At 60.5% G+C, this 20,241-nt stretch overlaps 1 protein-coding gene across 3 annotated transcripts in view; it reads right to left on the minus strand.

Moving 5' to 3' along the window:
- The window catches only part of ZBTB46 (zinc finger and BTB domain containing 46), a 55,443-nt gene that overhangs the window by 33,080 nt on the left and 2,122 nt on the right, over nucleotides 1-20,241 (minus strand). Inside the window, exon 1 of one of the 3 annotated variants that reach the window (XM_021077468.1) lies at nucleotides 17,013-17,364. The exons of 1 other annotated variant lie outside the window; for it this stretch is intronic. The gene's annotated coding sequence lies outside the window, so the exon portion shown is untranslated. Of the gene's footprint in view, nucleotides 1-16,182; nucleotides 16,376-17,012; nucleotides 17,365-20,241 lie in introns of those variants that run through there. One more of the 3 variants, XM_021077466.1, reaches the window with a different exon arrangement.

Here is a 20,241-nt window from a genome sequence, read left to right on the forward strand (position 1 = left end):
AACCTAACAGACAAATGTGGCTCCACCTTCAGCGCTAGAACCACAGAGACCGGATTTCGGTCTGCAGGGGCCAAGCAGCTCATTTAGGCCCCCATAAGGCCCCCATGACCCTCGGGGCGACACGGGCGAAACCGCACAAGCCACACCAGCCGGGGCACCTGCCTGAGAGGCGGAAGCATGGGTCCGCGCAGGGACTCGGGTTCCCAGCAGCCTCGTTCACGCCAGCCAGACACTGGGAACCACGTGTGCCTCGGCAGGTGGCGCATAAATAAACCAGGGTCATTCCAACGGCTGGGCCGGCTGCCTCCCCGGCTCCCTGCCTCGGCCACCCGTGCCCATCCCTTCCAAGTCCCTTCCTTGCAGACACGGAGGAATCTCAAAACATGCGGCCTGAAAACGGCCAAAGGAGAGTCCCTCCCTGTGACACTGGGAAATGCAGAGCAAGCTCCCCGACCAGGACAGAAGGCAGGTCCGCAGCTGCCAGGCTGAGGACAGCGAGGGGTGCAAAGCCATGGAACGACACGGGTCTAACGAGAGCAGCTTGCTGGAAGGGACACCGCCTAGAAACCTCTTTCTGTGGCAATGTTCTGGCTCAAGGGCGGAGCTCTGTGTATTCGCTGCCGTCTGCTGTGGGTTGAACCTTGTCCCCACACTCACTTGTTGGCGTCTTGATCCCGACCCCGGCGGGGACCTCGTTTAGAAACAGGGTCCTTGCAGATGTGATTAGTTACGACGAGGCCAGTAGGGCGGGTCCTAATCCAGCGTGACCAAGGTCCTTACGAGCGGGGACACTGGGTCAGACACCTCACAGGGGGGACGGCTGTGTGACCGCAGTGCTGAGGCCACGGCCAAGGCCCCACCTGTAGCTGGAGAGATGCCTGGGACAGACCCTTCCAGCCCGGGGCCTTCAGAGGGAGGGCGGCCTTGATCCCGGGCGTCTGGCCTCCAGGACCAGGAAGGAGGGAGTAATCTCTGCTTGCAGACGCCAGGTCTGGGGCTCTGTTCTGCCCCAGGACACCCACACGGCTCTCATCTGCCGAGAAACCCCCTGAAGCCCATGGGGTAATGCAACGCCTACGAAAAGCAGCCCCTGCCTGAGGCTGTGTCCCAGGGCAGAGCTGGGCAGCTGTGGCACTTGCTGCAAGGACACTGGTTCCCACACGCCGAGGTGAAACACGGTCCGGAAACCCATGGTTAAGACCCAACGACGGAAAATCGTTTTATAAATCACACTTTATACACATCATATTATCATTGTTCATGGTTGCACTGTAAGAATTAAAACTGGAGTTCCCTTCGTGGCTCAGTGTTTAATGAACCTGACTAGGATCCATGAGGATGCAGGTTCGATCCCTGGCCTTGCTAAGTGGGTTAAGGATCCAGTGTTGCTGTGAGCTGTGGTGTAGGTCCCAGACGCAGCTCGGATCCTGAGTTGCTGTGGCTGTGGTGTAGGCCGGCAGCTGCAGGTCCCATTTGACCCCTAGCCTGGGAATTTGCATATGCTGCAGGTGCGGACCTAAAAAGGAAGAAGGAAAAAAAAAAAATTTTAAATTACAATTGAGCTCCCAAAAGAAAAAAAAAAGTGATAAAAAAGGTGAAATTAACTTTAAGAATGTATTTTTTAAATTCTATGTATCTATGTAGATTGTCAATAAAATGTGACGCTCATTTGGCCTTTCAGGGCAAAAAAACAAAAAAACAACAAAAAAATACTGAGCTCCCAACTGGAAAGAAATATTCCACACATGTAATAGACATCATCTTTAGATGCAACACAGGAGGTGGTCCTGTCCAAGTTCCTCTGGTGATCAAACCCTGACACCCTTGGGTCCTGGAGACCAGTGTGACCTCAGAAGGCCAACCTGTGACGCCCCGCCCCCGGGGCAGGCTGGCCCCGCCCGCCGGCCCGGCCCCACCCATCCGCCCGCCGACCCCACCCCAGCTCCGCATCAGCGCCCCTCTCCCTCTTCCCCGCTGTCTCCGTCTGTTCCTTCGCCTCTGGGGCCTTTCCTACCTACAGAGATGTCACCCCCTCAGGGTGTGCACAGCCCTGACCACGCTGGCCTGGACACGCGCTGTGGCCTCTGGGCCCCGTTGCAAGGCTGTTGGGGCAGCGTCCTCCCTGCCGCCATCTCCGGGTGGAACGACCAGCTCTTGTCCTCATCACACCACTGACCTCCATCTGCTCACACACCCGCCCCAGGAGCGCCCAGGGGCCCCACGCTGCGCCCAGGCCGAGGACACCGGCCCCCCAGACGGGGGTACAGGGAGGCAGGCCGAGGGCCGCCTAAGATGGCCGTGAGCCAGCATTCCTGGGTTCCAGGCCTGAAGGGGGACCCTCCCATGCTGCCCCTGGCCTGGGGCTAAGCAAGCCTCCAGGAGGCTGGACAGAGTCCACCTGTGCGCTCTGGGTCTGCGCCATGCCCTGAGCCACCCGCCCCGCTGTTCCAGGCCAGCCCTGAGGATGGCAGCCTCACCCGCCACGTGGATGGGACCCGACGTCGGCAGGGAGCCCCGGGGTTTCGGGACGGCATGAAGGCGGCCCAGAGACGCCGCGGGAATGTGCAAGAGAGAGCTGGGGACAGTCAGAGAGGGACAGAGCCAGCCAGAGGCCCCACAACCAGCCGGGGGGCCAGCTGGTCCGGAGGCCAGCCGCCAAGACGCCAGACAGTCAAGAGAAGGCCCCCGTGGGGTCCAGACGTGGGACTCCAGGTCCCCTGATTCGGACCTGGCCCGGGGAGGGTGCCTGGGGCCCTGGGAACAAGTGCAGGGGGAGGGAGGGAAGGGGACCAGGCAGGGCTTTGGGGGGTGCTGATAAAGGCCAAAGTCGGAGCCGAGGCCCCAGCTGGGCTTGTCTGCCTGAGAGCTGTGACTTCTGCTAGGGGAAGCTGCTCTGGGGCACTTGTTTTGTGGGGTTGGGGACAGAACTGGGACGAAGCCACCTCTCTGCCTGTGCTCCCAGGCCCCTCCAGCGACACGCGGCCTCCACCCTGGAGCTTTGGTCTCTAAACCACGCTTGACAGAAACGGGCAGCTAAGCTCCTACCAGCCTATAAGGCTGTGCCTGAGGCACCAGCAACACAAACAGCCTCTACAGACGCGAGGCTCTACGAAGGCAAATTCTGCCTGGACTACAGGAGGCAGGCAAGCCCCCTCCCCCCGCTGCTGGCACTGCCTCCTCCTCCAGGAAGCCTCCGCGGGCTCCTAACCCTGATGCGGTCTGACAGCCTCTAGGCACAGGGACCACGTCTCACGCAAAACAGGCTCGACGCACATCCTTAGGGTCCACGAAACTGCAGGACCTTCTCCACAGGAGACCCGGGATGTTGAAATCTTACATCTTAAGGTCAAGAAATACTGTTTAAATGTCTCATCTTAACTGTTGGCAGACGTAGAATGGGACGGCCACCTCCTGGTCCTGGGTGGGCCTGAAAGTGGGCAGTGAGGCCAGGCCACCAAGTGGCCACAGGCCCTAGGTGCTCTGGGTCTCACAGGGCAGAGCATGATGCCACAGGTGTGGCTGAGAAGTGGGCCCTGGCGTTGGGCTAGTCACAGCCGGGGGAAGGTAGGTTACTCACAGTTGGGGTGAACTGTGTGCCCAGAAAACACACGCGACCTCATTTAGAAATAGGATCTTTGCAGATTTAAACAAGCTAAGATGAGCTCATAACCCAGGGGGCCTGGTGTGTCCCAAAACGGGGAAATCTGGACACAGACACACGGAGGGACAGAGGCAGACACAAGGGAGGCAGCCACAAGGCCAGGGCCACCTGAGCTGAAGCGGCAAGAGGACCCTCCCTTGGGGCCACTGTGGTGGCACAGCCTGCGACCCCTCGACCGACAGGGAACAGTTTCTGTCATGCTTCTGTGCGTCAGCCCCCAGTCTGTGGTAGTTTGCTACAAAAGCCCTAGAAAAAGCCACACAGCCACTTACATTTTTTTTTTTTTAATTTCTTAGAAAGCTGATCGGCTTAACAAGGCAGAAAAATTATTTCTGTGGATTTTAAATCTGAAATATACTGTGATTTGAAATGTTACCTCTAACACTCGTGCTCCCTGCCACCAATTAAAAAACAAAGACAAAAAAACAGAATCTAAATAGTAAGTAAAGCAAAAGCCAAGCCAGGTTTTTGTGGGGTTTTTTTTCTTTTTAGGGCCACATATGGAAGTTCCCAGGCTAGGGGTCGAGTCAGAGCTACAGCCGCCAGCCTGCACCACAGCCACAGCAACGCGGGATCTGAGCCCCACCTGCACCTCTATCACAGCTCAAGGCAGCGCCAGATCCTTAACCCACTGAGCGAGGCTAGGGATTGAACCTGCGTCCTCATAGTTACCAGTCTGATTCGTTTCCACTGTGCCACGACAGGCACTCCTTTCAATTTTTTAACTGAAACACTTTCCAACCTAAGCACAAGCTGCAAGAATCAACCCGAGACCTCCCACCTACCCCCAGTCAGACCCGCCGATAACCGACATTCTGCAGCACGTCCCTACACTCCGAAACCGCCAGAATCTTTACTCAGCCTCTTTTTTCTAAAACGTTGCCCCGGGTTGGAGTTCCTGTCGTGGTGCAGCAGAAACGAAATCGACTAGGAACCATGAGGTGGCAGGTTCAATCCCTGGCCTCACTCCGTGGGTGAAGGATCCGGTGTTGCCGTGAGCTGTGGGGTAGGTCGCAGACGCGGCTCAGATCTGGCGTGGCTGTGGCTGGGGTGCAGGCCGGTGGCCTCAGCTGATTTGACCCCTAGCCTGGGACCCTCCATGTGCCGCAGGTGCGGCCCTAAACAGACAAAAGGCCAAAAAGAAAGAAGCTGCCCTGGGTGAAAAGAAGGAGAGTCCTCACAACCACACCAGGGCCACCGGAAAGCCCTGGCGGCACCTCGGCGGCAGTGGCCAGACCTGGACCCGAGCAGGGGCGGGAACACGGTCCCCACATTCTGGCCGGCGGCAGGTCAGCACCAGGGTTGCTCTGGTACCCGACGGCCGAAGGCCCCGCTGTCGCTTCTGCTCGGGCTTCTCGGGCAGTAAACACTCATTAGATGCTGAGTAGATGCAGGCCCAGCCAGTGCGGGGTGAGGAGCAACCGCCTGAGCAGGAGGCGGGCGGGGCCGGCTCGAGGACCCTCAGCAGCCGAGCCACCTCCGGCTGCAGCCACCCGGGACTCAGCAAGCACTGCTGGCACCCGCACTGTGGCCAGCTGAGCCCCTGACGGAGGGGCTGGTGCAGCAGCAGCCGGCCACACAGGCCAGGTCTCGGGCCTGAGGCAAGGGAGTGTGAGGGACCCAAAAGCCAGGACGGGCCTGGCCGGTAACAGGCCCCAGCGCGGGAACAACCTGGCCCCCAGGAGTCGGCTGGGCGCCAGGGGAGCAGGAGCTGCAGGCTGGGGTGGGGGTGGGGGTCCTGTGGGGCGAATCCCTGGGGGGGCAGGGCCTGAGGGAGGGGTCCTTGCGGGAGGGGCCCTTGGTGGGGGTTGGGGAGGGGCCAAGTGGCTTTTGGACTCCCAGGGAGGGCCTGGAGGTTCAGGGCACCCTGTCCCCCTCCAGCTCCGGGGTGTGGGCAAGAGAGTCTCTCCCTGTGGAAGCCCCTCTGTCCAGTGCAGCCTGGGACCTAAGAAAGGATCCGCCACAGTTCTCGAGGACAGCACTGGCAGCTGCCACTGACTAGGGGAGTTGGGGGGGCCGCACTGGGGAGGGCCTCAGCGACTCGGCAAGCCCAACCCACTGACAAGGGGCCGTGGCCCACGGGGCGGGGAGGGGGTCCTTCACCCACCTGGGGTGCTCTGGGGGTCTGCCGCCTCATAGGCTCCTTTAAACTGGGTCCAGGAAAGGGGGCAGCAGCTGTGTGACTTTTCCCACCATGACCTTGAGCTGGACACACAAGTGCTGGGACACCCCCGCCAGCTGGTGAGCACATGCTGGGGACAGCTCTGCAGGACCCACCACGTCCTCCTCCCAGGCCAGCGCTGCTGCCAGTGGCTACCACAGGCAACCCTGGGGGACTCCGAGCCGGCTGGTGTCAGGGTCCAGGCGGCAGACAGGGACACAGCCGAGGCGCTCACCTTCTCAGGACTCAGGACACTGGGCGACAGTGATGTGTGAGCCCTCACTTCTTTCACCAGCTCGGCCCAAACCCCAGCACTTTCCTCACAAGGCGGAAATTCTAGAACCAAGCCCTAAGTCACTCAGCCATGTGTCTATTCCATCAGCCGCCAATGGACTAGAGGGACCAGCTCCCAGGTTTCAGATCCGGGGCTGGCTGTGGATAAAAATGACTTACCTGGAATAAACAACCTTAGTTTTTATGAGTAGAAGTTCCCGATGTGCTTCAGGGGGTTAAAAATCCGACTGCAGAGGTTTGGTTGGCTCCCCAGACCCGTGCAGTGGGTTAAAGGATCTGGCATCACCACAGCTGCGGCTCAGAGTCGATCCCTGCCCTAGGAACATCTGTATGCCACAGGTCTGGCCATAAAAAATGTTTTTAAAGAAGTAAATCAGCTCCTGGGTCCAAACAAACATTAAACTATTCAAGAGGAATGATCTTTGAGTTCCCGTCGTGGCGCAGCGGAAACGAATCTGACTAGGAACCGTGAGGACGCAGGTTCGATCGCCGGCCTGGCTCAGTGGCTGAAGGGTCTGGCGTTGCCGTGAGCTGTGGTGTAGGTTGCACTCGAGGCTCAGATCCTGTGTTGCTGTGGCTGTGACACAGGCTGGCAGCTGGAGCTCCGACCAGACCCCTGGCCTGGGAACCTCCACATGCCTCAGGTGCAGCCCTAAAAAGCAAAAAATTACAAAATGTTCCTACATTTTATTAGCCAATGACAAATCTAGAATTTTTTTTTTTCTTCACTCAGAGCATGTGGAAGTTCCCAGGCCAGGGTGTGAACCTTTGCCATAGCAGTGACCTAAGCTGCTGTAGTGACAATGCCAGATCCTTAACCCACCGCGCCACCAGGGAACTCCCAGAATTCTTAAAATAAAACTTAGATAGATGATCATTATTTTGAAAATTCCAGGTACACCTTTTTTGTTTGGTTTTGTTTTGTTTGTTTTTCTCCTGGGCCGCACCCTTGGCATATGGAGGTTCCCAGGCTAGGGGTCTAATCAGAGCTCCGGCTGCCAGCAACACGGGATTCGAGCCGAGTCTGTGACCTACACCACAGCTCACGGCAACGCCAGATCCTTAACCCAATGAGCAAGGCCAGGGATCGAACCCGCGACCTTCCTAGTCAGATTCGTTAACCACTGAGCCACAACGGGAACCCCATGAAAATTCCGTGTACATCTTAACAAAAGGTACATAGTCTTGAAAAGCAGGTGCCAAATATAAAAACACTTAGTCTTTTAAGTCAGAGATTCTGATGCAGATGGGACCATTACACGTGGACACTGAGAACCAGACACACGGTCCCCCTGAGACAGGCACCCCTCGCCTGTCCTCCAGACCCCTCCAGGAAAAGGGACTCTCTACACTCAGCGGATGTGCCACCAGCCGTGTGAGACCGAGAACTTCGATTTTGCAACAAACAGCACGAAACGGAATAAAGCAGGTTTCAGAGGCACCTCCTCAAGTGGAACCAGTGGGCCTGTCCAGACAGAACCGTGAATCGACCAGCAGTAAGAACAAGGAGACCCAACCAGGCCCCCAGGAGGCACTTGGTGGGTTGACAGCTGCGTGTGTATCCGCCACATGCAGCCAAGCACTGGAGGGCGAGACGGAACGGCTGTGATTTACCTTCGAATGGTCCAGAGCCAAGACCAAGGGACAAGGATGCAAGAGGAAGCGGGAATCATTGCAGCTGCGGAAGGAGACACACCCTGATCCTGCGTGTGTCTGCAGACTTCCCAGCTGAGGCTCTGAACATGCAACGAAGCTCCAGAAGGACCGCCGAGGTTTCCAGAGCCGGGAGAACTCGGGGGAGAGGCCAGACTGGTGCCTGGCCTGCGGGCCTCGGTCCAAGGCCTGGTGGTCAGGCTGGGCGGGAGGCACACGGCCCTGCAGAGGGACCCGCCCTCACGCCACCACGTGAGGGGCAGGCTGTTATTCCTGGGGTGAACAGAAGTGACAGCAGGTGTGACTGTAGCATGAAAGCAAGTTTCCTCAATTTTGAAAACTCAATAGCTGCTGTGCTTCGTTTTCCTGTGTCTCCTACAGGAAGCATTAAAACCGCCATCCAGGAGTTCCCTTGCAGTGCAGCAGGTTAAGGATCAGGACTTGTCACTGCAGCTACTTGGGTCACTGCTGTGACAAGGGTTCGATCCCTGGCCCAGAAAATTCCACATGGCATGGGTGCAGCTAAAATAAATACACAAAAATAAAAACACTGTCCAGAGAGTTCCCTGGTGGTCTAGTGATTAGGAATGGCCACTTTCACTGCTGCAGTCCCGGTTCAATCCCTGGTCTGGGAACTGAGTTCCCACATCAAGCCGCTGCACACCACCGCCACAAAAATAAGGAAAGGAATAAAAACGCCATTCAGAAAAGGAGCCACAGGTCTCACCAGCCGCCTGGGGAGAGGAAAGGCTGGGGTCCAACCTGAGGGGGACAGGTGGGTCCATGGGCATCTGGCGGGGCGGGGGGCGGGGGCGGGCAGAGGCGAGGCCGCGGCAATAACTGCCTACCCCAACGCTGGGTATGGGGGCTCTGCCTGTTCCCCCCAAGCCCTCCCTCCAGCCCACGGCATCCCTCTCCTCTGCAGCCATCCACCCCTGTCCTCACGACTACGTCCCCTCTGGGGGCACCCGATCCAGAGCAAGGACCTAGCTGGCTGCTGGGTCCCCAGGCCACTCGCCCTGCCTGCCGCAGGCGTGGAGCCGAGTGCAGCTCAGCTGGGTGAACGCACTCGTACGTGGGTCACTGGCCATGTCTGCTACACCACCAAGGGAAAGGCAGGTGTGAGAGGTGACAGCTGGTGACGGATGGAGAGGCCCTGTAAATGCTGAGACTGGGAGACAGGTGGGGGAACGTGTCGGGCCAGCGAAGCTGTAACGGTGCTGTGGGTTGGCTCTCGTCCCCAAAGGCACATTCCAGTCCCAGCCCTGGTGCCCAGGCATGTGACCTCATGTGGACACAGGGCCTTTGCAGATGTGATCAGGAGAAGCTGAGGCCGTTAGGGTGACCCTAATTCAACATGACTGCTGCACTTATAAGAAGAGGGAGGTTTGGACAAGGGGTGGAGGCAACCCCTCGGAAGATCAGAGGGTACATCCCGGCCCAGAGCGCGCGGGACCGCCAGCCGCCAGGGCCTGGGAGAGGCAGGAAGGGCCTGGAAGCCCCTGGAGAGGGAGTGGCCCTGCCACACCTGCATTTAGGACTTTGGCTCCATTCTCTTCAGCTGCCAGGTTGGTGGTGTCTCTTCCGCAGGCCCAGGACTCGCACAAACAGCGCCCTGACTTACATCGATGGCTCCCCGGGCCTCAGAGGTGGTACCTGAGGGGTTCTCAGTGCAGGTCAGAGGAATGGACACGGCTCTGAGATGGGCAGCAGAGGCTACACTCAGGCCACCAGCTGTGGACGCAGGGCTGAGGACGTTTCTGTGGACAGGACAGGGGACAGAAAGCAGAAGCTGCCCTGAAACGACCCCCGAACCCCTGCCGGCAGGGCCACCCCTCGCTTGAGCGACAGTCCCCAAAGGAGAAGGAGAGCTCAGGGACACCCCCCCCCCATAGCCACACCCGGACCCGTGCTGGGTCCCAGGGGCTCTCAGGCTCCCTGAGGAGGCGGCAGGGGGCCTTCCGCACTTTGACCACAAGAGTTCCCGGCCAGTGACACGGGGCCACCGTGTCCACCCCCATCCCGCGCCCCACGTTGGGATCCCAAGACCCCCCCGGAAAGTCAAGTGAGCCGGGAGAACAGCTGGGGCGCCACCTGAGGCCACCCCGCGCTGCCAGCACCAGCGCTGCCCTCCCGCCGCGTCCCGCTTCCCGTCCTGACCTCTCCTCGGGGACCGAAGCCCGCGTGGCAGCAGGCCTGCTCCACTTTCTGCTTGGGATGTGGGCCACGGAGCAGCCTGGTGCAGGGCTGGCAGGAGCGGCCGGGTTTTAGGTACAGGCGGGGTGCTTCTGGCGCCGGGAGGCTGCCCTGGGGACCGGGTTGGGGGCCAGGCCGAAGCCCCCAGAATGGGCGACGGCCACCTGTGCGCGTGAGTTTGGGACTGGGACCCGGAGTCGGGTCTCGGACGCGGCCTTGTCCGGGGCACAGGAATGTCGCTGGTCTGGATGGATGGCGAGGCCCCGGCCGAGCAGCCAGGCGACCCAGCCACGGGGATGCATCCGCGGGGCCAGCTCGCTGCCTGCCGCCCCGCATCCAAAGAAGGCAAAGTAACTTCTCCTTTCAAGATGTTCTGAGCGGAGCATCCCGAGGAAAAGGAAAGCACTGCTCGGAAGCTTTATACCTCGAGCAGGATGGGATGAGAAAGCAAGATGCACCTGTTCAAGATTCAAACAGGGCCGTGCCAGGACGCGAGGGCACAGCCGCCATCCCCTCCAGGCCCAGGGAGGGGCCTGCCGACACGCTCGCCCTGGAGGCACTGCCACTTGGCTCGCGCCCGGGGCTCCTCCACGCGACCCCTTCTCCTGAGCGGGTGGCACACCTAGACCACACAGCCAAGACCCTCGTCTTCCCCTGCGCCTCCTGGGCCGCCCCGTGCAGGCGGTCTCCATCGGCCGCCACCTCACCGCAGCCACCTCCCCTCCGCACAGACGCCCGGAGGGGAGCTGAACCTCTGCTGGGCGGGCCCTTGGCGGGTTCCGTGCGTTTCCAGAAAGCCCATCCCATCCCGCATCTGCCCCCACACCGTTGCTTTGCTCCTCGGAGCAGCCAGCCTCTGTCACTCTGGGGATTACTCCTGGGAAGTCAGGGACGTGCCCAGTTTGGAGAAGCCTTGTTCTACCCAAACGAGAGGCCCTGCCCTGCCGCCTTCCACCAGGCACAGCCAGCAGCGGCGTTCAGAGTGCGAGGGCACAAGGACGCAGGTCAGACCTCCAAGGGCCTGGGGACACATGCTAAGAGGATGACTCGCCCACAGCCCCGTGGCCGTGCTGCCCACATGTGTCCCCCTCACGGAGGCAGCTCTGGACGCCAGAGGCTCTGAGGCCCCTGTGGGCAGCCCAGCACGCAGAGGGTCCTTCCTTCCCGTCTGCAGAGGCGGAGCATGACAGGGGCCGCGGGCCAGGCCTGGTGGGAGGTTTTCTCTCACAAGCAAGAGGCCGCAGAGTCGCTCCGGATTATGCGGAAGGAGAGAGGTGAAGCAACGAGGGAAACAAAACACCTGCCAAACAAAAAAGCACCTCGATCTCCCGTGCGGAGCGATGCTGTCAACAAGGACATAAAAAACCGAGCCGTTCCTTGGAGTTTCCATGGTGGCTCAGCAGTAACGAGCCCAACCAGCATCCATGAGGACGTGGGTTCAATCCCTGGCCTCGCTCAGGTTAAGGATGCAGCGTTGCTGTGAGCTGTGGTCTAGGTCGCTGATGTGGCTCAGATCCTACGTTGCTGTGGCTGTGGTGTAGACTGGCAGCTACAGCTCCCATTCGACCCCTAGCCTGGGAACCTCCATGTGCCACAGGTGCAGCCCTAAAGAGCAAAACAAAAACAAAACCAAAAACGGGTCATTCCTACACAAATGTGGATCTTTTCAGAGGAGAATCGCAGCCCTGGTCAGCCTGGAAGGGCAGTGATGGGGTGTCCCCTGCAGACCAGGAAAAGGCCTGCTTCACTGAGACTGTCCCCCAAAGACGAAGGGCGCTTTGTGAATGCGGCTGGATGAGGGCTGAAACAAGGGCTTCAGAAAGCATCACTTGAAACTCAACCACGTCTCACTGCCCCCCCCTCGCCCCCGCCACCGGTGAGCCCCCACAGCTGCCTGGCCCCAAGGGGCCTGCCCTCCCACGGGCCAGCCACTCTCTGCAAAGCTGAAGCTAGAACAGAATTTGTTCCACACGCACCAGAACCGGGGGCGGCACTGCGGGGCCAATGCTGAGCAGGGGAGGGGTCTGCAGGACGCCCTTTCCTTCCAAGGGTCTTTGGACATCCGACGCCCCCTCCCCACCAGGCGGCCTACACCCTGTGCCACTGCGAGCTCTCGCCAGCATTTGTCACCCACGCCAGATCACATCAGTGGTTCCAAAACGACCTTCCCCCTGAGGCCAGCAGGCCGTCAGCCCCTCTGCAGGAACTCTTTCCCAGTCTGGTCCGAGGGCTGGGCCACAGCAAGCCCTCAAACAGCCAAAAATCATCAGGAGGAAGAGCCCCTGCGAATGTCAAACATGACTCAAAAGACACACCTGTCAAAACACAAAAGCTCTGTAAATGCTGGTGCAAAATACGTTAACATGTTTCTAAACTTTCTAAAGTGCCCAGGTCACTACTTTTTAAAATCCAAATATCAGCGTTGGTAATTCAAAATTCAAAGTAAGAGTTAAACAACTATAAATGTAATAAATTCATTGAGTAATAATAAAAAAATAAAATAAAATAAAATGGTTAAGATGGTAAAATATATATATATATATATATATATATATATATATATAGTTGCTTTAAAAGAAAAAAGAACAGCTAAGGGGCATTGTTGAGAGATGCTGAACGGAAACCCGCCCAAGTCACGCCAAGGCCGGATCTGCCTGGCCTCGCGCATCTGTATCCTTTACGAGAACAACTTTTCAGTCGTTAAAAGAACTTATCTCTCTTTTCCAAAACTTCTCCATCCACGAGCAGAACCACAGAACACCTCGTCACCACCAGCAAACCAGAACACCAAGCCTGAGTGTGCCCGCGTCAGGGACACAAAGTGCGGGAGCCAAAGGCAGGAAAGAGGGAGCCTTCGATGATCCACCATCTCAGACCCCAGCTAGACTGGCCGGACCAAAGCCAGAGCCAACAGCAGAGGACACGAGAGCCAGGATGGGGACAAGACAGCCCGATTTCAGACTTAAACGAGCCTCGTGGCCTCAATAGGAATTTTCAATTATCTGTTTATTCTCAGGAGTTAGGTCATTCGAGCAAACTTGTGGCAACAAGAAGAATCCTTATTTCTTTTCTTTTGGCAACACCTGCATCATGTGGAAGTTCCTGGGCCAAGAATAGAACCTGCAGTTACAATGCTGGGTCCTTAAGCCACTGCACCACCAGGGAGCTCCCCGAGAAGAAGCTTTTTTGTTCAGGGGAGCAAGTTGATTCAAAAGGGAACCCTTGGAGTTCCTCTTGTGGCTCAGTGGTTAACGAACCCGACTAGGAACCACGAGGTTGCGGGTTCGATCCCTGGCCTTGCTCCGTGGGTTGAGAATCCTGCGTTGCCATGAGCTATGGTGTAGGTTGCAGACGCGGCTCGGATCCCGCATTGCTGCAGCTCTTGTGTAGGCCCTCGGCTACAGCTCCGATCCAGCTCTATACAGCTAGCCTGAGAAGCTCCATATGCTGTAGGAGCGGCCCAAGAAATGGCAAAAAGACAAAAAGGGGGGGGGGGACCATCGCCCAACAGTCTTTACAGTGGAATATGCTCAGTAAGACAGAAGAAAAGGCCTGGTCATTCCCAGAAGCTGCTGCCAGACTATTCTAGTTGCTCGAGTGGGAAACAATGTCTCATCTAAAAACAGCCTAAAGGAGCTCCCTGGTGGCTCAGTGGATTAAGGACCAAGCATCGTCACTGAAACAGCTCGGCTTACTGCCATGGCACAGGTTCGATCCCCGGCCCAGGAAACTCTGCATCTCACAGGATGGCCACAGACAAGAAAGAAAGAAAATAGCTCCATTTTTATGAGAACACGAAGCCCCCAGAACAGTGGAGAAGATGGAGTGGTGGTTTCTAGAACCCCACCCACTTTAACACAGCCGCCAAGAGGGCACCTGAGCACAGATAGCGCCAGCAAGTGAGGCGTGCGCTCAAGTTTAGGGTTCATGGCACCTACTGAAGAGGTGCACGAAACGGTTCTGGTTCTGCTGGGCTCGGTGCCGCTGGTTGAGGACCTCGTCGAGAGCAGGCTGCACAGCTGCCCCAGAAACACAGACCACAGGGACACAGTGGCCCAATTTTCCTTAATTTGAAAACCCCACGTAAGGACAATGTTGGAAAGTTTGCGAACATTCGATTTAACGTGTTTGCGAATAACAACATATCGTCTGACTGTAAATGGTGCCTCTGCAAGCCCTCAGAGCCGTCTCACCCACTCTCAGTGTTGACCTCGCCCTCCAGAGCTCATGCGGGACCAAGGAGACTGGGCATCACCCTGACCCTGGACACTGAGTGAGGACACAGGGCATCCCGGACGGCTGGTGCTCCTGCAGCCAAGAGCCCGCCAGCCCTGAACGACGGAGACTGGATGTAGACAAACAGCTCATCTCAAACACAAAACAGCTAAATCTAAACAGAACTTATCTGGTTAAAGCAAAACGCTGGCATCCAGGATGATGTCAATGAGGCCGAATTCAATGTTGTCCAGAGGCTGGCCTCCCAGGGAAGCTGAATCTTTGGTTCAGCCTAAGTGAAGACGTTCTACCACTCCTTCATGAGACCTTCCCAACGCCAACCCCCCACACACACCCCTCCTTCCCTTCAGTAAAGGATAAGAAAATAGTTATTAGCTTCTTAGGGGACACAGTGTCTAATTCCCACTTAAATCCAGTAACTTCTGCCTCAGCCCGTAATCCTTTCTGCAAGAGCAAAAGGTGTCCCAAACTTTTCAGTTCAAAAGCCCTACAACTACCACAAAATATACCAAGAGGAAGAATTCTGCTCTGACGAAATTCCATTGTTTACTTCATTATTCACGTGCAAATTCTCTAACTTGCCCTCTGGAGAACAAACTCCTTCCCACTCCTGCAGAAGGGAAACGCTGCCTTGCCCAGGCAGCGTGCGGGCCAGCCACACGGTGAATTCACAGCCTGTTACCCAAAGGGGAAGTTAGCTTCGATAGTAAATCCAGCATGAAAGCTCCTACAACTGACACAATGAAGACGCACGCGAGGACTGCGCACAGGTGTCTGGTTAGCGCAACGTGTTGCCTAATTAGCATTTCTTTAAACAATGCTGGTAACAGTCTTGCCTCCCTAACCCACCACAAACGCGTTGCTGAGATTGTAGCACGGAAAGCGTGAGGAAATTCGCCGAGAATCTCAGTCAAACTTTCTTTTGTTTGTATTTCCTCGCTGTCAGAAAATATCAGTTCTTCGCCCGTTTGGTTCGTACCCAGGCTCCTCGGTCCTACCCTATTGTGCGTGGACCGTTAAATCCACAAATAACGAATTGGTTAGCACGGCTGGAGGACACCAACTAGCCACAGCCCTCCTCCTGGTGCGGAATATCCCCATTTGCCACCGGGATTGAGTTGTCAGACAGTGACTCGTGCTACCCTGTGAAACTGACATGTCTATTTACAGAGAAACAAAGACGCGGCTCGCGGCGGCGGACCCCGCTCCCTCCGCGCGCCCCGTCCGCTCCGCGCGCCCCTAGCCCTCCTGCGCGCCCGGTACCCTCCGCGCTCCTCCAGCCGCCCCGCCTCGAGGCCCCTAAGCCCGGGTTCAGCCAGTAATGAAAATGGAGACGAGGCCAGTGCCCGGCTTCAGGGGGAGACAATGACCCCCAAGGCCCGGCGGGGCGCGGGGACTCGCCGCGCCCACCTCCCGCAGTTCAGACTCTTGGCAAACTCGGCGCGGGCGGGTCCGGGTGCGGCTCCGAGGCGCGGGCGGGGGGCGCGCAGGGCGGCGCGGGCGGGGGGCGCCAGGACGCCCCCGGGCTGCCTCCTGGGGCCGGGCGTTGACGCAGCAGAAATTACCAGCTGGAAAATTCCCCTTTCGGAGGTGACGGGGGAGGGACCGCGGCGGCGGCGGCAGGAGGCGCCGAGAGCGAGGGGCGCGGGGCAGCCCCGTCGCCGCCTCTGCCTCGGAGCGCAGCCCCGCGGGGACCTCCCGTCGCCCCCGCCCGCTTCTCCCCGCCCGCGCCACCGAGCACAGGGACCGGCGGGGGCCGGGCCGGGGTCGCTACTGCCGCCCCCAGAGCCGCAGCCAGGCTAGCCGATCGCCGCCGGGAGGGCGCCCCCGCGGGGCGGGGCGCGGCGGGGCGCGGGGGGCAGGCGGCGGGGGCGCGCCCCGGCTTGGAGCGGCCCCAGCCTGGAGCGGCCCGGCTGGCCAGGGCTCCAGCTCCGCCGCGATGCGCTGGCCCGGCCGCGGACAATGAGCCGGCGCCGCTTACCTGTGACCCCATGGGGCGCGGGCGAGGGCGGGCGCCGCGGCCGCCGGACCAGCGCCGGTGATCGCCGCGGCCGCCGGGCGAGCGCTGCGTCCGGGCGGGTCCGAGCTGCGTGCTCGCCTCGGCTGCTGTGTCCGTCTGTCCGTCCGTCCGTCCGTCAGGCCGGCGCGCGCCCCCGCGCCGCTCCAACCCCACGGCCCCCGCCGCCCGCGCGCGCGCCCCGCCTGCGGACCCTGACCCCGCCCCCCGGCGCGCGCTCGGCCGCTGCTGATTGGCCCGCGCCCCGGCCCCGGCCCCGGCCACCGCCCCGGGCCCCGCCCCGCCGGCCCGGCCGCCGCCCCGCCCCTCGGTCAGCCGGCTCCGCTTGCCGGGCGGAGGGGGCCGCGGCGGGGGTCGGTTCGCCTCCGCCCCCCGTGGGCGGCCGGACAGCGGAAGTGCGGCTGGAGCTCGCTGGGCATTGTGGGAAGCCCCCTCCGCGGGGCTAGCAGGGGGCGGGGGCGGCGCGGCGTGGGGTCTCCGGGCGCCCGCGCCCCTTACCCCTGGGTCCCAGCAGCTGCGACTCAGCCCCCGATGTGAGCTGCGGGTCAGAGCTAGGGCACCCCAACCCCTGCCTGGACCGCGCACCCGCGCCTTGCCCACGCGCCTGTTCCTCCGGGGCGCGGGTCCTTGGGCCACAGGCTATCCCCACACCCCGACGCCCAGACGCGCAAACTTCGCGCCTTCCCCGCCGGTTGCGCGGGCCGCGCGCGGTGCAGCGAAAATGCGCTCCCAGGGCGCCCGGGGGCTCGCGGCAGCGCGGTCGGGGACCTCGGCGCGCCCAGAGAGAGGCGCACCTCGCAGTGCGGGCCACGGCAGTGTCTGCCACGGGGACTTGGGTTGGGTCAACTGAGGAGCTTCGGCAGCCGCGCGCGTCGGTCCTTCCCGCCGCGTCGTCTGTCTGGTGGGGGTGTGGGGTCCCGCGAAGGGGCGGGAAGCAAGCGGCCCGGGCCTTGCCCCGCTTCCCCCGCAAGCGATCTCGAATCCTGCCTCCCGAGATGGGCCCTGCGCGTCCCTTCTCGCCCCCCCCCCCACGTCCTCGGGTCCGAGTTGGGGGGGGTGGAATGGGAAGCGTGGCCCCGCATTCCTGACTGGCCTGTGCGGGGGCAAAGGCCACCTCGCTTCCTCTCCCGGGCGCGACGGTAGAAAGGGAGGTGAGCCTGTGGCTGGCCAGCCGCGGAGGGGAGTCGAGCACGACCTGGCCTTCCAATGGGGAGGCACCGCGGGCCGTTTGCGCACACCCTCCCTGCGGGGCCCAGCGCGGCGGAATTCCTCGGGAGGTGGGAGGCGGCGGGCCATTATGGGTGCTTTCTCAGGATGTGTAAGGAGGCATTCACTGGGCTGCTGTGGGAGGGCAGGCTGGGGGGGCGGGGGGGGGCGGCCGCGGTCTGGCAGCAGCGATGAAAGGCTGGGACACTCCCTCACTGCAGCCGGCGCCTGGAAATGGCCGTGCAGACACCCTCGCCCCGCTCCCTTTGCGCTGCTTGGGCTGGCTCTGCGGGCGCAGGAGCCCCCCCGCCTGAGCCTTTCTTCTGGAGGGCCCCCTGGTCCGGAACCACAGGCCCAAGTTTCTTGGGTCCTCTCAGGAGGGGGCTGGGCACGGCCACCCTTCGAAGCAAAGTGGCTGCCTCCAGGCCGCCAGAAGGGTCTGGCCCATCACTCTGTCCTCCCTTCGAGGACACAGAGGGCGCCCTCTGCTGTGGTCCCCTCGCCCCGCCCCCCCAGCCTTGGGGGGCCGCCTCGCAGAGGAGGGCCGTGCCCCTGAGGGCTACCCTCCCCATCAGAGAGAAGCCCTGTCTCCTCCAGAATGGTTCGACCCCCAGACACTGTCCATGAGGACAGCACTGCTAAGATGCCGCCGAGCGCTGCAGAGACAGCCTGGTGGCACACACAGTGGGGCTGTCATTGCTCAGGAAGCCAGCCCACGGCAGCCTAGCCCTGCTTTGCTGGCACCAGGGCTCACCCCACCTGCTAGCCTAGGGCTTCTGGGCTTGGTAGCAGGCCCTACTGCGTCGTGGAATGAGTCCCTGGGGGCCCTGGGACTCTGTCTCCCACTCCCATACCCCGCATGATGTTGAATTGCGCCCCCCGCCCACAGCAAACCTGTCTGGGACTGGGGACTGCGACCCATCTCTTTGGTTCCCCAAACCCTCAGAAGGGCAAGAGCCTGCAGAGGAAGCTGAGAGACCAAAAAGGCAGAAGCAAGAATCATCCCAGAGCCTTGATCAAGCCATGCCTAAAACTGAAGCCCATCAGTTCCCTGGTGGCTCACGGGGTTAAGGATCCAGCAATGTCGCTTCTGCAGTTCAGGTCACTGCTGGGGCACGAGTTCAGTTCGTGATCCAGGAACTTACACATATCGTGGAAGCAGCCAAAACAAAACAAAACAACAACAACTACAGCAAAAACTGTAGAAAAAGCCTGCTTTCTTCCAGACAGGGACGGTTCTGAGAACTAATGACCCCATCATAAAAGAGCAAGGAAGAAAGACGGGCTCAGAGCAGCTGTGGCAGCTCTGCAGAGCCGGGGGGAGCAGGAGGATCATGCAGGTGGACCCCCTGGAACCACCTCGTGCATCTGCTTGGAGGGGGGATGTCGGCAGCACAGACCCCAAGGCCCCGCCTACATCAGTGTCCGGGTTCAGACTCATAGCAGGCAGACAACCTCTAGTCTTGTTGGAGCCCCTGGCCCTTGGTGCAGGTGACTCGCTCTGCACCTCACTCCTGAGGCTGGCACAGACATCTGCCACCTGGCAGCCAGCAGGTCCTTCACTGTCTGTAGGAGGGTGGCCTCTCTGAGGGCAGCTCTGCCCCACAGGGGGCTCTGGAAACAGGCAAGGGCCAAGGGTGAGGAACTGGCCTCAGTGGCGCTCTTCAACAGTGGCACCCAGGGTCCAGAGGTAGAAAAGCCAGCAGATGGGTGTTTGGGGGTGCCCAGGGAATAAAGTGCCTGAGATGCCACGATGACCCAGACTTTGTTCCTGCCCTCGCTTCACCAGTGGACAAGACAGAAGCAGGTGGATGGCCGGTGCTCGGCCCTGGTCCCCGCTGTGTGGTGGTCACTCTGGAAGCTCCTCAGCAACCACGTGTGTGAGCATGTCTGGAGCCTGCCTCACCTCGAGGCAGTGAGGGTCTGGGGGCCTGGAGGGAATGAGCAGCCCGAGGTTGAGGCTGGGGACCCCGGGGGGCCAAGCTGCAGAAGCCGGCCTGGCCCAAAGATGCACTCACAGTGCCTGGCTCCACTCCTGCCTGCAGACCCCAGGCCCCCAAAGGGCAGGCTCAGTTCAGAGAGCTGCCTGGCTGGCAGGGCCCCCAAAAGGGCCTGGCACAGCCCCTGCACCACGTGCTCAGCCCGCCCTCCACCTGCCCTCATCCCCGCTGTGTGGCCTCAGGGGGCAGAGTTGCTGGGAGGGGGCCCAGCACTAGGCCAGGCCAGGCCAAGTCTGCTCCTGCAGCAGAGCCCCGGAGATGCTTTGGGAAGACAACGACGAGGGAGGACAAGGATATCCCTCCACATCTCCCTCCCAGCGTCCCCCAGGGCGAGCCCGCCTTGCCAGGGCCTGCGCCGCCCCACCTCCCCCTGGCAGCGCTTCCCCCCGCCGGAGCTGGGCTCTCTGGGGCTGTCTTCATGGCAATCACTGGTCAGGAAACCTGCCTGTTTATCCTCCAGCCAGTGGTGTTGCTCAGCCGTCCCCATGGCAACAGCCCTGGGAGTCCTGCCCCTCCCAGGAAACTGCCCAGAACCTGTCCCTGCCCTCTGCAGCCCCTGCTGGAAGGGGACCGGGAGGGAGAGCAGCGAAGGCAGGGCTGGAGACGCAGCCGGAGGATGCCTGGGCTGCGCGGCAGGACCCGCCCTCTGCTTGTCATCCTGGGCCCTGCGGGTGGACCGACCGGAGGCCAGGCCTGGGCTGCAGCAGAGCCCCACCCGGGGGCTGGGGGGCCGCCCGGCCAAGGCTGGAGCCAGGCCGGGCCTACTCCTGGGCCTGGCTCAGTGGTGTCTGGTGCCAACTGGTCCTGCCCTCCTGCC

This window comes from Sus scrofa, chromosome 17 (assembly GCF_000003025.6).
Source record: "Sus scrofa isolate TJ Tabasco breed Duroc chromosome 17, Sscrofa11.1, whole genome shotgun sequence".
Taxonomy (NCBI): Eukaryota; Metazoa; Chordata; class Mammalia; order Artiodactyla; family Suidae; genus Sus; species Sus scrofa.